The sequence below is a fragment of the Bactrocera oleae genome, chromosome 3 (genome assembly GCF_042242935.1).
Source record: "Bactrocera oleae isolate idBacOlea1 chromosome 3, idBacOlea1, whole genome shotgun sequence".
Lineage (NCBI taxonomy): Eukaryota > Metazoa > Arthropoda > Insecta > Diptera > Tephritidae > Bactrocera > Bactrocera oleae.
In genome coordinates this window covers 17239366-17255692 of record NC_091537.1, presented here as the reverse complement: position 1 = coordinate 17255692, position 16327 = coordinate 17239366, and the positions used below count along the sequence as shown (strand labels likewise).

General features: G+C 35.1%; 1 protein-coding gene and 1 long non-coding RNA gene across 4 annotated transcripts in view; one reads left to right on the top strand and one right to left on the bottom strand.

The window, feature by feature from the left end:
• Positions 1 to 16327, top strand: part of LOC118681609 (uncharacterized) — a 147495-nt gene that overhangs the window by 28745 nt on the left and 102423 nt on the right. The window contains exon 2 of the long non-coding RNA XR_004977348.2: positions 6349 to 6428. This is a non-coding gene — a long non-coding RNA (uncharacterized lncRNA). The remainder of the gene's footprint in view (positions 1 to 6348; positions 6429 to 16327) is intronic.
• IA-2 (tyrosine phosphatase IA-2) overlaps positions 1 to 16327 on the bottom strand; it is a 134564-nt gene that overhangs the window by 35651 nt on the left and 82586 nt on the right. The window lies entirely within an intron of this gene.

Below are 16327 nucleotides of genomic sequence, written 5' to 3'. Positions count from 1 at the left end.
AGGCGTATTTGATGTGACATGTGATTTTTTCATTATTTCTGAATTTTCTATTTGGGAAGTTTTATAGTTTGTTTGTGATGGAAAATGTCTTCATAACGGTACTGTCAACATGTGTCACTGTTGCTGGTACTATTAAGAAAAAGTCAATGCCAATAATTTCTACAAGCATGTCAATGCGTACAGCTCTACTTGCTGGCATGCATATGCGTGTGTGTGTGTGCGCTTTCCAATTTGTAGGCGTCATACAACTATGTATTCTCAGCGCTTACAGCGAAATCGAAAGCAAAAAAATTATGGCTATAAACGATGTGCGTTGCCATAACAAGCGTCATTAATCAAAACAAAAGACAGTGAATAAGAAGAAGAGGCTTGCAATAAGGCGGCGAAGCGGTGACGAAGCGCCATGAGAATGCGCATTATTTTGCGTTTGGCATATACAGAAAAGATGTATGCGCTCGATAACGGCATGAGACTTCCATATGTGAAAGCAAAAAAGTATGGGGGTGTTGCGGAGTGCGGCACCATGAAGCTGATAAATTTGCAGCAAAGCATAAAGCATGACAGTGGTTTGCGGCGACCAAAGGCAACACAGGCTGTCGCTGCTGTGCCAGCTGATTGCGTGGCATGGCCAACCATGCTGGGTCCGGGTCCTTGCCTGAGGCTTTACGGGCACCATGCGTGCCCTGGCACAGCTGCTGAACTGCTGACTCTTTGCGAATGAGTGCGCGCAAGCATGCTTATATATATATATGTGTGTAGGCAAGCTGGCATTCCCAAGCGTGTTCTGACAAACGTCAACGTTGTAAGACAAGCTATGCGGTCCAGCACAGGCGGTGGCAAAGGCAGCGGTAGCAAAAACAACAATGGAAATATCAGTCATGGCAGCCTTTAACCATTCTTGCTTTACAACAACGCTTTGTGTGTCTATAAACACCTCTCAGTTGGGTTGCTTGCACACATACAGATATATAAATACCTTTATATATATACATACATACAAAAATAGCTCTGCAGCGCATACCATAACTTCTTATAAGCACTCTTTTATATACCCCTTCTATATATATGTATGTGTAATGTATTGTACGCTGTTGTACCGTTATGGATGGCATGGTGCCATTCACTCGCTATCCAACTCATTTATCGCTACAAAGTAGCAGCAGCTTTAGTTTGATTATCTCTACTTAACTGAGTGCGCTTTTTGTTGTCCGCTGCTGTAGTCTCAGCAGATTTTATGTAGTTTTTTGTTGCCTACATCACTCTTTGTTGCATTCTGAAGACTTTTCTTCACTCATACTCAATCGAAATTTGTTGCAGCCTATATATGTATATATATGTATAGATGCCATAGTATATTAATAAACTCGTTATTTTTACTATTATGGCGCCTTAAAGTATGCTTTAGAGTGGAGTGAATTTAGCAATTTTAACACTTTATCTCACGGGTAGACTGAGAGTCACATACTGTATAATAAAATACCATCTGATCACATTTGAACCAGACTGATCAAAGGAAAAACTATGTATTTTGATACAAATTCTTAATATCGCCTTCAAAATAACCTCCTGAGCCAATACAAGTATGTTGATGCTGTATTAAATTTTCCATAAATTTATTAAAAGGCGGGGATATCCTTCATTGTCTTCAGCGAATTTTGTATTTTTTTCGATGTCGGCTCATTTTTTGAGCGCTCTTCGCTAGATTGTTTAACAGTTTCGACATCATACTCATAAACCCCCCTCTCTTCACCACTGTTGATGCGTTTGATGAATGTAAGGTACTCAGCTACGGGTCAAGCATTTCTTTTCCGACCTCTATTTGGCCTCGTTTTTGTCTATTCAAACGAGTGTAGCATAGACAAGCTTCATATCCAAAACATAAACCATAATATGTTTCTTTAACTTTTTCGATGTTATCGTCATTATCGCATGAAGGAAGTTTTCGATGACTTCCCGACCTTCTCTAAATGCTTCGCGCCGCTCAACTACTTATGTTCGTGATAAAGTAGACTCCGCAAAACGTCTCACACAAAATTTTAAGCAAGGTTAAGTTAGGTTAGGTTAGGTCGTAGGGTTGAGCCTAATCGATAAATCTAACCTGTGCAGATGTTCATTATTTGTGTTACCTATAAATTCTTAAAATAGATCACCAGATACTCATCGATCGACGAAGTGTGTTGAGCTTACCACACATTTGTTTAGGTGGCTAATTTTAAGCGCTAGGTTCGACGAAGGTGAGTCTACCGAGTTACTTCAATCTCAGTCTGCCAACAGACGGACAAGACGGGAGAAATTAACAATATTACTCCACCTCGCCTTCTTAAATACAGATTGGGCAAGAAAATTGGCGTCTGTTGAAAGCAAGTAGTTTACGGTTCGCACAAGTTCTAGTTGCTCACACCAGTGCTTGTCGAGTGCACGGAGGTCCATAGGTGCAGCGCTAGAACTCAAGATTACATCGGAAAAACGACTCGCTTCCAATCAGATCAAATTGAGGCTCTCCAAGCAAGCTTAGCGGCTTTGCAGTTTCCGGTGATTCCGCTGAGACGTCAACCACACAATAGCTTGATGTTATTGCTAACAAGGTCATGCTCCTTGACTACCATAGTTTTGAGCGCATATAGTGTGGTTTTTCCATACTGCCTCCGGCTTACTTTCGCTTATCTGGTATTCTCATCGTACTCTATCGATTTTCCTCGATAAAATTATTCCTCCCTATAAAATTTCACATATGACCAAAATTATCAGAATTTTCCATTATAAAGTTGGAGAGACTACCAGCTGCAAACGTGATAAAATTTTTAACTTCAAACGAACAACCAAGAAGTTGTTGACAGTTGACGGTTATATTTACGTAAATTTTTTTAAAATATCAAATTCCCTAGAGGAATAGCTGTCAAAGTGTACATATATCTTTGACATTTATTTCTAGTATACTTTGAAAATTTTTGAAACAAAGAATTACATATTAATATATATCGATATGGCAAACTTCAGAGGCTGGAAGCTATCAGTTCAGCACACATTGAGCACTTGAAATCTCAGACAAACTTCTGGAAGTTAAGCTAAGTTATATTTATTTGTTGGAAGAATATAAAATTTCTATTTTTCTTGCATCAAAAGCACGTAATTTAAATCGAACAACTCCGAAGCTTTTAACATTAGCATAACGTTACTACTTTAGGCTCTCGGCCGTTTGTTTGCAATTTAACGCTTCGCATTCTGGGACAACTGTACTGATGGCAGCTGGCGCTGCAGTCAACGGAGTGTAGAGAATTTTTCAAAATGATTTATATTCACACATTTCATTCATAAATTCACAACGGCGAGTGGCAGAAGAGCAGCCGTAGCGGGACCTCATGGCCAATCTGTACTTTCAACTTTTATTGCGTTGCAGCAATCGTGGCGCACTTTTGCAGTGCTTTGAATTATTTTCTGTTCTTTTCATTTGCCATTTCCCTTTAACGGCCATTTCTTAGCCGCATTCAATTTGTCTTTTGCACTTTTTTGTGTTTTGGTGTTCTTTGTTTTACTATCTATCTGCATTTCTCATGTTGATTTATGGTATTGAAATTTCAAGTGAAAATTTCTCTCAGCTTTCCGGTGGCCAATTAAAATGCCCGCCAAATGTTAAGCGGCTCAAGCGGCCAAATGTATATTGAATTGTAATTTGACGGTAAATTTAAATGCGAAAATTATACCAAAATAATTAGCTTGATTATGAACATGCCATTTTGTGGAAGTAGTTGTTTGTATCGTATATTAATTATTACTATTTTTTTTTAATTTGAAATTTATATTTAATTTTTATTGCGGAGTGCCAATTGTTGTTGGCTTTTATCATTCCGGTCCACTTTTCAAGCAAATTGAATAGTTTTAATTAAAATCATCGCGCTTTGCTAATACATATTTGTATACACACATACAAACATATTTTATTGCTCATAATGAATTATCGTAATTGATTTTATATTGCCAATTAAACTCGTCAATTTCACTTAAATTTGATTGGGTAATGGTAGAAGTTAATGATGGCATTTTTCAATGCACTTTTATAGAAATTACACTCAGGTAAATTAATAATGAATTTACATATTGCATAATAGTCTCTTTGAAGTCTTATACGTTTTGAAATTGGTTTAGAGTACTGATTTATTTGAAGCTTATAAGCCAACTTTAGCTGGTATGTAGGATTAAACTCTTTTCTCATAGATCTGGTTGTTGTTAGAAGGTTGTGACTTAAAATTATGTTTCCTTCAGGGGTTATACTAGCTCATAAAAGTTTATGTGATGCTCGGTATTCTATTATCGTATAGTGTTAAAAAGACGGAAAGTCAGCAGCTAATTTTATATTGAGGCAGTGTATTAACTCAATATAAAATTAGCTGCTGATTTTCCGTTTTTTAAACACTATTTCAAGAACTTCCATCTCAAGCCAATTTTGCGTCAAATGAAAAGTGACTACAGTTTCTCGATCCATGATGATTTGATTCGTCTTGATCGTACTTAAAGCTTTATTCTTATATAGTATTTACAAGAGAGAACAGACAGGCCGTTCTTTGGTTTCTGATTTACTCGGATAAGTCGACTGTTGTACGTTTCCAAACCGATTTTGACAATTTTTTCCCGCAAGCTTAGGCATGAATTTCGAAAAATTTAATAAAGCAAAAAAATAATATATATATTTTTTTTATTTATATTTTCATTATTGTAGTAACCGGCTATTTACAAAATCAATATCTTACAAGGGATTGCACTAAAACGAATGTATCACCAGCTGCATTAGCTTCAGGCGTCAGATCAAGGTTAGGTTGGTATCAAGTTGTAGCTGTATGATCATTTCAAGATTTAAGAAATTAAAAAAATTAGTCTGGTAACGTAGTTTGATTTTTAAACTAGAACACTTTCAGTATATCGGTGTATGTCGAAGGTTAAGCTTTATTGAAATTCCTTTGGTGTAAAGTATGGAATTACATATAAACACAGTTAATGAAATTCGTGATTTCAATCAATCGAGACTCATTTTTTATTCAACGATACATAGAAGAAACTTTTTAAAATTATTTAAAAGCTTGAAAGCGTAATAAAGCTTTCCAAAAGATGATGACAATCAAATCATTACTAAAAATCATATACATATATGGATTTTTTTGTCTCATATTCACGGTTGGTTAGCTAAATCACATCACTTTAGATGGCGCCGGTGTCGAATTATTAAAATAATAATTTTTATGGTCCGATAAGACTCTATCACACTCAGAGAATCTGGGTTCTTAAATGAACATAGCCGGCAAACCAAACTCTGGCGGCTTTTTCTCTGTGCACATACCTGCGAGGCAGCTGTGGGTGGATAGAAGCCCTTGGAAGAGAGGCGCAATGAGCTTTTTTACGGAACTGTCTATAAATTCAGTTTCAGACTTCCTGAATATTGCAGTGTTTTTCAAATCGAGGTTGCTGCCATTAGGGAAGCGGTAGATTTACTGCTCCGGAGTGCAGCCTCCTTAAGAGAAGTGACTATCCCCTCTAATAGCAGGACGGCGATACTTTAGCTCACTAACTGTGCATTTAGGGCTGGTTATGGAATGCCTAACCTCGTTATAAAGGGCAGCGAGTCACTTTGTGATAAGACTTGTGTGGTTGTCAGGTCACAGCGGAATTGCTGACAACTGCAAAGCTGATGAGCTGGCAAGGAAGGTTACCCTAGCCCCGCTATCAGCAGAATATGAATAGATCGGTGTTCCCGTCTTCTCGTGTGTTCACTGAAATTTGGCCACCGCTGGGCTCCCATCGATTCGTGCGCTGTCGTAAGATCCTTTTGACCCAAGATCTATCGTAAGAGATTCAGTAAGCTCCTTGCCCTCAGTCAGACTAGCCCCTGCCTAGTTGTGGGGGTTCTAACTGTTGAGAGAAGTTGCATGAAAAAAGACAAAGTGTAAACATCTCACACTTCCTTCTTGCATTTGCGAGATCAACCGGGGTGGTGGGAAAGCAATTAAAAACCTAAGCAAATTTTTATCGGCCACAAGGCGCTTTGCTGATTTATAAGCTCGAATATAGGGGTTATTTTTATTGGCTTCACACTGACTGACGGACTGCATATAGTAGTCCCAGTGCGATCTCTGGACGAGATTTCAAACCTAATCTAACCTAATCTGCATTTCTCCTTTGTTCTTATCAAAAATAGTCACGGTTTGCTAGTATGCAAAACTCGATACTTTTATAATCGATGAAAGCAAATAAAATTTCTTTCTTTATCTTTAAATAGAAAATTATTTTTCAAAACACATGTATCTCTAATTAATAATCAAAAACTTTTATAATTCTCCGATCTCTTTTTTCTTTTTTCAGATCTGTGTTTTAGTGTTTAATTTATGAGTATGCGAAAAGTGTTAAATCGAGAATAAAAGGAATAAGGTTTGAAAGCATAGGTAAGTGTGATGCTCTTAAGTATAAAAGCATATTATGTAAGTTATACGTGTATATTATTACTTTCCCTTCTACTATAAAAATAGAATATTAATATATTAATATTACTAATATTCTAAAAAAAACTGTTCTTCTCTTTACATCACAAACCTTTAAAGCGTCTTTAAGACTATTCATTAAAATTTTAATATCCATATCTCTGCCTGAAAGAGCAAATTATTTAATTTTTTTCCATATTCACCTGCATCGTAAAAATCATGAAAGTAAATGGCTGTGCATGTGTGTGTGTATGTGTTGGAATTTCCTGTTCAAACATCAGCCACAAATCAACGTATGCACACATTTTTACACGTTTGTCCGCAAATTTGATGAACTCACCGGTGAATTGCAGTGGTGCCCTAATAGCTACAATCTACGCGCGCCTGTGTACACACATATCTACACCCACACATTCATACGTATATTCGTATTCGCAAAAGCTTGCCAGTCGACTTCACTAACCCACTAACCACGTAGATAAACTCAAGGGAATGATATATATTTTTTTATCACACACTCACACACTTATAGATGGGTGTATACATATACATGTGTATGTGGTTTGCAAAGAGCAGCGAGAATTTATAACGGATTTTATATGACACAACTTGGGTCAGGAATTTCTGAATGAAAATCGCTATAACCAATGTATAAATGTAAAAATGGCAATGTTTCATAAATTTTTATATATATCCATAACAGTAAAAATATATATTTTATGTCTGTGAGGCCGCGCTAACTTCAACATGAACCCAATGGGGTATGCGTTTACAACGGGTTAAAATGTGGCGGCCGAGGAATAATTACAGCGTTTGTTAGAATATTTTCTGGTACTTTAAAGGTGGCCTTGGTAGGGTTGCCAGATGCAGCCGTAATTGCCCTAGAATCTTTATGGAATGTCATGAATAACATAAATTCTCTAAAGGCAAGAAAACAAATATATAGAAAACCTATATTGAGGTTAGTGTGCAAAGCTTCGGAGAGAACAAGCTTTTTAGCAGCTTAGCTCGATCGTGGTACGCTAGATCCTGGCTGCTCTGGTTCTCATCTAAATTTTTATTTTGTTTCCTTATTTATTTAAATGACCTTTTTTATAAGCTTTCGTGCTTTCTGCTTTTGATAAGCTTATATGACTAGACTTAGAGTGCAAAGCGTCTCAAAAAACACAGGTTTTAAGTAGCTTAGCTAGATCGCGGTACGCTAGTGACTGCCTGCTGTGGTTCTCTTCTCAATTTTTATTATTATTTTTTTAAATGAGTTTATTTCCTATAAGCTTTCATGCTTTGTGCTTTTGATAAACTTATATGCCTGTATATAAAAGCTCATATATTCTCTAATATAACCCGTACTGCCGAAGATCGCTTAGGAACTCTTGACTTACCGAGTGAACCGAAGATTTAATGATAAAAGCTTGATTCTTCAAAGATTCTAAAAAATAAATTAATAATATTTGAGTGACTATCATAAATTACTATTATCCTCTCATTTTATTTCAAATAGAAAGATCGATAGTAAGTCTAGGTGAAGCTGTTTTGCTTTTACCTTTAAATTTTAAAGGCTCCTCTAAAGCTTTTTATGCTGAAAGTTACTGAAATAGTTTCCAAAAGCAGTTGGGTAGTAAATAAAGTATCAGAATATGTAAGTGTCAATCTAAACATTTATTTACTGGGATGGATATAAATTGGCAATAACAAAATATGACTATGAGCAACATGCCAGTTGAACAGATAGCTTCTCTTCATTGAAATATATAATTTTAAAAGGAAATAACTTCTAGTTTTGAATAAATTTCATAGTCGGTAGTAGGAATACCTATTCAACTATTTTAGGTTCATCAAAAAAGTCAATAAGGTAATCAAGAATAGGAAATGATTCAGTTTCATAGCAAAAACCGGTAACCAATGATGTATTTTTTCTCACATGGAATATTACAGTACCAGAAAAATGTTCCACAAGTTCACCTTACTTCTACAGGATTACATAAAGTCCCATATTGGAGAGTTTGTAGACATTATGTACATATGTGTATATATAAATCATATACTATACATATCTATGTTGTATTTACACACCCGTTGGCACGTGTGCCCCTCGCCATAAGTCGGATGAAAAGTACAAAGGACCACTATCTACTCATATCTATAGATGGAGACTGTGGCTTTTAGCGCACGGCCGCTCAAGTGCCTGGCACCGTTTTAATATTCTCAGTGGGGATATTCGGGCTGTGTACCGTTAGCAGGGCAGATTGGTGGTGTGCGTTAGTTACAACTTTCATAACTGTGGTGAGGGTGCGATGATAATGTTCCTGGTGTTGTTACTGATGCTGGTGTTGTTGCTGCTATTTTTGTTGATGTTGTTCTTGGTGTTGTTGTTGGCAAGTTGCGTGCTCTGTAGTAGGCCGAAAAAAGCGGTAAAGCCAAGAAAATATAGTGTAAACCAGCTTTTGTGGTTTGCCAACTTAACGCCAATGAGAAGCTGAGAGTTTGAGGTAAACATTTTACAAAAGTGTGAGTGTGTGCGCGCGTGTGTCTTTATGAGGAGTGTGTGCTTTTTGTAAGGTATGCATGTGTGTTCATGTGTGCTAGGGTGTATATATAATATGAGTGTTGCTTAATAACTTTGCTCTTTTTCCACTTTAGGCGCTAACAGTTGCTGCTAGCTTTTTGAGTTTTTCGTGTGTGCTTATACATGCATATATGTGCTCGTGTGTGTGTTTTTTGGTGCCCTTTAGGTATTTGCGTACCTCAATAGGCTTTTTACTACCCAAACAATATTAGCATTATTTCTATATTTATTTGTATTGGTCGCCAGCGCCTAAATACACAACTAAATATTTACATATATGTATGTACATACACACATACATATACGTATATAATATTTATGTGTTTCCTTTTAGCATGTTCGGCAAATAAAGCGAATAAATAATAAAAATTAGAGAAATTGCTTATTTCGCATGCGACGAAGCAACAGGGTACCACGCAAATAACAACAAAAACAATATGCTCAAGACTCTAAGCGCTTCTTAATGTGTGGGCTCTGCAAATATTTATTTATTTTTCCATTAGCTGTGTCATGCTTTCCCATTTCGCTTATAGAACGCTTTTGTTTATTTGTATTTATATAAATAAATATATATATTTTTTTGTTGTATTTTAATTTTAAATTTGTTCACTAAACAATGTCCCCATTAGCGCTGGATATTTGATTAAATTTTTTATGCTTATTGTTTTGCTCTTCCTACATCGCCACCGTAGCAGTTGAGCGCGCAAGCAATTTGTTAACAAAATCAGCAATGCAAAGAAGAAAAAAAGAAAAATACAACAACAAAAAAAAACAATAAAAAAACGTTTGTTGGCGATAAGAATTAGTAAGAATTGCGCGTATCCCCAATGGCTGCAATCATTACTTTTTATAATTTTCCGCATCATCGAGGACTAAAGGCAGGCTCACAGCTCCAAGCCGGTGGCGCTCTGGGCAGTCGTTTGTGTCAATTGGTGTGCGATTTCGGTGATTATGTCTGTATTTCTTTTTAATTTCAGTGCGAAAAGCGCAATCGTTACGGCGCGATGGTGGCTTTGTGGCGCCGTTACCCGGAAGCATATATGTATGTGTGTATGTCTGTGCGATAAATAATTTTGCGGTCTGCACCGTCGATTCAAGTGAAAGCAAAATGAATGATTCTGTGTCACTGCACACAAGTTGATTGACGGTAAAATAAACCACAAAATTGCGTGCGCATTAATCACATGGCAGATATATGTACATATGTACATATGAGTACATACTCGTATTTATATAGATATGTGTATTTGCAGTAGTATGACATCAGAGAGATAATATGTAGCTTATTTATCCTTTTGAGAAGTGTAAAGGTCGCTAAGACTATAAAGGGGGTGGAGCGAGCTATGGATGGCTGGAATATTACACAATATTTCTTTGAAAAGAAGCTGAGCTCTATATGCGATATGTGAAGCTTGCAAGGCAGATAATTTTGTTCTTATTGCAAGAACTATGCCAAACCCGAAAGCGTGATAATTTGGCTTGAGGTATTTGACTAAACTGAGACGGTACTCTTGATTTTTTAATAAGTTTCGAATAATCCACTAGTGAAACCAAGAGTAATCGAAAAGCAGGTCTTATATTGATATACAATTTCCGCATGAGCCATATTTCCTCTGTTGATGGATGATGCAAAAGACTTGAATCTTTTAGAAAAATGACGTCAAGTATCGGTCGCAAAAAAGATGCTTGACAACGTAGCTTTGGACTTTACATTCATCAAATTCATCATTACTGATGACGTCGAAACTGTTCAGCAATCTAGCGAATAAAGTTGATTCACCATTATGTCAAAAAAAGCCAGAGGCGTAGTGTCATGAAAAATGTCAAAGATTGGAAGACATTGCCGATACACAGATTTTTGAAGAGGGTTGCTAAGTTTATATTTGTATATGTTTTGGAGACACCATTTCTCTGCACGCTATCCTAGAAAACAGCTCTCTTTTCAAAAAATTTACATGTAATAATAGAGTTATTGAGTCGAAGAGAGTATGCGGAGACCTCATTCAAGACCTCAGAATCACATGAAGAACTTCTCCATCAAAAAAAGTAGCGTCAGAGAACATGCTAGCGCAAGGTTGCATCCCAACCGCTGTCAATTTGCTTGAACAACTGGTATTGCTTATGCAATTCACAACTCTACAACGCTTGTCCACTAGAAGACAGCTATTTTCATAAATGTGATTGAGATAATATTTTTGCGTATAATGAATAGTGAATCTCTTCAGTTATTCAATAACAACTTTTATTGTACACAAATATTATATGATCTCTCTTTGAGTATCTCATACGAGTATTTCAAGAGTTTATACACCTGTACCCAGCTGACAGTGTAGTAAGTAGTCTTAATGTTATGAAGGAAACTATTGTATACTATATACTTGTACTAAGTTTCTACAATGCATCAATAGATTAGATCGTTCAATATGGTATCTTCATTAGTTGCTCCTCCTGTTTCTCTACTTCTTCTTTTCTCCACATTTACTTATTATTTATTATCCACACATGCAAAATTTTTTTTCCCTTTAGCCAATATAATTATGATAATTTCGATTGCTTCATCTACATTTCTATTCTCCACATCTTTCTTATGCAGCACACTATTACTAATTTATCTATGTATGTATTAGTGCTTTCACTCGATCTCCCTCATGTAGTTTTTGTCAAGCTCTCCATGCGACTCGACTCGACGTTAACCCAAGTTTTTGTAAGTTTCCAATAAGAAAGAGAGGAGAAAACATGCACCGAATGTGTTCGGTCCCATTTCATGGATTAATGTCATGTTTGGCTTCCTTAATTCGATTGCTGTCATTACGAATTGGCACTGATGATAATGCTAAGCTATGAATGTCAGATTATTCGAGCAGCAGATGGTTTTTAGCAACGGTTTTTGCATTTACTACATTATATATATACATGTGTACATATGTACTGCAGAACAAGCCACCACATATCTTTAAGCTTGTGTTGCCATCTAAATAAATTTACACATATATATATATATATACATATGAAACTACGTATTTATATATGTATGTTCAGTTAAAAAAATATTTACTTATATATGGTATACATACATATATACAAATATTATTTATTGCACATATGTTTACACATTATATACACACTTAAGGCGAATTAAGCCATTATTGTTTTTCCAAGAATACAAACATCTATTTTATTGCGATAAATATTGAATTTCGCCGCCTTTTTGATGAAATACGCAGAAAATATTGAATAACTTGAGTGGCGAAATTTGTGTACTCAGGTGCTACTAACAGCCCACGTAGCGATTGATCAACTAAGCCTGCATAAATATACATACACGTTAATATACATACATACATACATACAGTATGACAAAAATATATATGACACCTTTACTATGTGGTCTCAAACCACATATATTTTTCGTAAGCTGATAGCTTAAAACTGAACATTTTTGATGTATTGTGGAAAATAACGGGTTGAGACCATTAAAAAGTTATTACCAAACGCTTTCCATCAATTTTGACAATTTCCAATGACGTCACAGCGATAGCTGCCGGCCTATAATGCCTGCTTTACGTTTTTATACAGGTTTGACGCATACTCAGTAACAAGTGCGTCGATGTTTTGACGCAATACATACAGCGTCTACCAATAGGGATGACATGATTTTGACAGCTCGTGACGGCCATATTTGTTTACAGATTTGCGTCAAATTTTGTCAGTGTGTTCAGTAAGGTTTGTCATTTCATCATATCACGTTTCACTTTGAGAAAACGCTTGGAAATTGACCAAGATTGTTACACAAATTCACGTTCTCGAAAAACACGTTGAAAAAACATTATTCGGAAAATTATCATCTCAGATTAGGCCCATTTCTGGCTTAATATGTTCGTGAGTCAAATCATCGTGTGACCAATAACTGACCCATTTGTTGTGAATTGTAGTATGTCGGCATCATCGGGCCTTATTTCTTTCGGAATGAGGCAGGATATGCCGTTACTATCAATAGCGAGCTATAAAACATGATGTTGACTAACTTTTCTTAACGGAATTTGATGAAATCGACGCGAAAGTTCTCTATTTCCAACTAGGCGGTGCGCCACTTCATGCTTTAAAAAAATTGCGTGAAAAGTTTGGCGACTTTTTAATTTCGAGATATCGCCCAGTCATTTGGCCGCCAAGAAAATGTATTTCTCTGGGGTATGTTAAATCAAGGGTTTACGCCAATCAACAAGCAATGCTCGAGGAGCTCGAAGGCAATATTCTATTCCCTATAGCCGAAATTCCAGATGAAATGAGATACCGGGTCATCGAAAATTGGTGTAAATGGGTGGAGATATGCAAATGGAGCCATGGTGACCATTTGGTCGACATTTGGTTCAACTTATAAATCGCATAAAATTATGTGCATAATCGAAAAAACAAAAACTGAACTCATATTTAGCAAATCAAGTATTAAAGAATATTTGAAATTTGAAGGTGTTAACTCGTTTACAATGTGAACCTGTTGAGTCTTATTGATCCTGAAAGTCTCATTGAGGTCTCCGAAAACCGGGAGAAAAGCCACAAAGGAATACTTAACTATAATCAATATACAATGTAAACAACATTCGACTACTAAAGTAGTAAAAAAGTAAGGAGCAGCTAAATTTGGGCGTAGTCGACCATTAATATTTTTGCAGTTTCCAAAAAATATTTAAAGGTGATTTGAAATCTTTGTTATAATTAGAATATTCAGAATATTTTTCTGAATGTTACAATTACTGAGATTTCTTTCATACTGACCGATATATACAAATAACGGGTAATCAAAATAGAGGTACTATTTTCAATAGGCTTGCTTTGACAGATCACGCTTGAATCGTGTCAAGCTGTCATATTATTTTTGTTGAGGATTGTTTGGAATTTCATTATGGAGAGACTTACGCCTGAACAACCTAAACAAATCGTTTAAATTTATAACGGAAAGTTCGATTCAGGCCTTGGAGCAAAACATCACGTGTGTCATTCGCCAGTTACCACTCGAAATGCTCGCACGAGTCATCGAAAATTGGACTCAAGGGATGGAACATCTGAGACGTAGCGGCGGCCAACATTTAAAAGAGATAATCTTCAAAAACTAAATGCCAAAGAATGTTCTTTTGAACGATAATAAACATTGTTCATTAAATTTGAATTTTCTGTGTTTTTTACTTTAAAAAAGTAGAGAACCATGAAATGGATCACTCTATATAGAAAATGTGTTTGACTTCACTAAATAACGCCAAAAGGTAGGCAATGTTTCTATGTATTCTAAACTGTGTAATTTCAATTTAAAATAATACAACTGATGTAAGAACATGATTTTCAGTACATATGTATGTCCCATACTCGTATGTATTTGATAAACATATTTGATATTTTATGGTCTCGAAAAGTTTAGATGAACTTTTTTTTTAATCTAACTTCATCATGCTATATTTAGAGCGGCTAGAGTATATCTTAGCATTTTTCCATAAATACATGCACCGATATAAAAATATTCTCTTAACATATTGCCTACCAGCCTGTGTTTATACGGAATTTCGTTGCTATAATGCCGTTATAATGTATCGATGCTCTTTGTATTTCACACTTAATTCAATTTTTGTTATCAGCAGGCGAATGATTTACATTGACATATTTGTATGAGTGGGTTAGTACAATCTACACATGAAAATGAGGAAAATAATGTTTTGAAAGAATTTCTAAATATATGTATATACCATATGTACTTATATGTGGGCGAAATATAGCAGTGTGTATATAAATATATTTCTATGTAAATAAATATTAATATATTATATATAAATATTTTTTAGCGAAACCATTCTGGCCTGACAACAGCAGAGCAATACTAGCAAGCTGTTTTGCATATTTACTGATAAACATATGTATATAAGTATCACACTTTATACAGATATGATAACTTGGTTTCTATAGGCACGTGTAAATAATGAAAAGGAAGTCTTTATTATCGCTGTAATAACATTTTCCTCAGCGTTAAAAAAGCTGCATATGCTGCCACAATTTTTTATGTTTTCTTTTATAGTACACTAGGGTCACCCAAAATATGACATTAAAATAAAAAAAATTTGCGTAATATGAGCTTTTTATAATTGTTTGAGGAAAAAAAATATTTTTATTGAGACATTCGGTTCTAAGATTTAATTTTTGGTAAATTTTTATGATGCAAACACATTAGTAAAGTTTCGGGCGCATAGGCATATCTTAAGGTGTCTAACTAAGTGAAGTTCCTGGCAACCTTTTTTCGTATATATGCTTTTCTTCTACATATATTTTTAAAAATAATTAATAACTGTATTTAAAGCATTATACTTTAGTTCAGCGATTCAGTTCAGTTATTTCAACTATTTCGCAATACTTTCAAACAAATATTACTTTTACACCTTGTCATCCTAAATGTAGGCAACATTTTCATGCATTCAACTACAGCCTAGCATATTAAAAGGTGTCGGCCAATATATTTATTGTCTAATAGCTCTAATTTTTGATTGGTGCTGTTAAGTCCCATATACTCTTCTTTAATATATTATATTGGTATACATATCTGCTTAAACTTTTATCGTACATGAGAATGCTTCGCATCACAGCTTTCAGCTTTTACGCAATATAAAAATATACCTTGTTTTCATAAAATAATTACATATCAACAATGTTGCAATAATTGGCACATATACAACATATAGTGTATATGTATGTATGTACTAAGTATAAATACGCACCCTGGCAAATTGATTCAGAACTTTCTGCTCTCATTCAATTACTACTTCAGTATTCAATATCCTTACAAGTTGTCGTTCAATATGTTGTGTTTCATTTCAATTAAGTTTTTAATTAAATATGCTAACGTACTTACAAACATACACATATATTTACTCTTACATATGTGTACATATGAGTATTTATAAGAAAATGACAATTTGCGTAAGAGCAAAGTTTCCACTTTTCCATACACGTACGTGGTTTGATTACATATTATATGTATATATATATATATATATTTATATATATTTTCTACTTGCAGTTAAGTATACATATATATATAGAGAACTTAGTGGGTTTCATATCATTTGCATATCAAAAAGTCGCAAAGTAATTAACTGAATCAACATGATCGACATGAAAATGTGGTTGGGCTTGACTGTACTTACGGAAATTAGCGCAGCTGAGCATTAATTCTTCAATATTTATTCATATGCATATATAAATATTAATAAATGGCAATTTGTATCAATTGTAAGTCTCCTTTTCGCTGTACTGTTGCAGT